The following is a 765-nucleotide window of genomic DNA, read 5'->3' as shown; positions in this document are numbered from 1 at the left end:
AAAGGGAAGAAGTTCAGTCAACTCAGTATGTATCTATCACACAGTGTTTCTGGGAACACAGGCATCCAACAAAATGCCAATGACTTGTGTAGTAGAAAGATCCCTAGTTAAGCAAGTTTGGAAAATAATGGGTTAAACAAAATTAAATAGTTGGGTTTTTTAAATCTGTAAATATGTATTATAATTCTCCAAAATGATAATTGAGAATGTAACTTTTCCTACTTTTTAAATTTACTTATGTACCCCAGGCATGAAATAGCTCTTGTCACAAATACAGGCATCAAGCTAGGATGAACAAAGACTGTAGTCTGCTTTGCCCCTGACTGATATAAGAGAAGCACCACCAATCATGTGTCTTCTTGCCCATTGCCAAGGGGTTTGTTTTACTCTTATTTACAGAGCTACAAGGCATATGGCATTGTTCTAGAACCTGGAAAATTCAATGGTAAAAAAAGCACAATACAGTAGAACCTAGGTTCTTGAACTTAATTTATTCCAGAAGGTTGTTCAAGAAGCAATTTGTTCAAGAACGGAATCATTTTTTTCTCATTAGAAATAATGTAAATGGAATTAATCTGTTCCAGACCCCCAAATGATTCCCTGTTTTAACCTTTCTTAATTACCCGTGGTTGCTGTTTCATGAGCACTTTCACACCCTTAGCAACATCAGCACTCTTGATGGACTCTTTATGTTTTAAAATTGTGCTAATAGCCATGCCATACTCAGTAGCCAGATCAGACATGCAAACAACTTTATCATGCTTT

The 765-nt window shown here is 35.8% G+C and overlaps 1 pseudogene; it reads right to left on the bottom strand.

The window, feature by feature from the left end:
- Window positions 1-235: 235 nt before the first annotated feature.
- On the bottom strand, window positions 236-378 carry LOC139019151 (small nucleolar RNA SNORA48; annotated as a pseudogene).
- Window positions 379-765: the final 387 nt, after the last annotated feature.

This window comes from Myotis yumanensis, unplaced genomic scaffold (assembly GCF_028538775.1).
Source record: "Myotis yumanensis isolate MYYU_CA2020_CCGP unplaced genomic scaffold, mMyoYum1.0.hap1 SCAF_10, whole genome shotgun sequence".
NCBI lineage: Eukaryota > Metazoa > Chordata > Mammalia > Chiroptera > Vespertilionidae > Myotis > Myotis yumanensis.
Note: the sequence above shows the minus strand (reverse complement) of the source record. Positions and strands in the feature narration are given on the sequence as shown.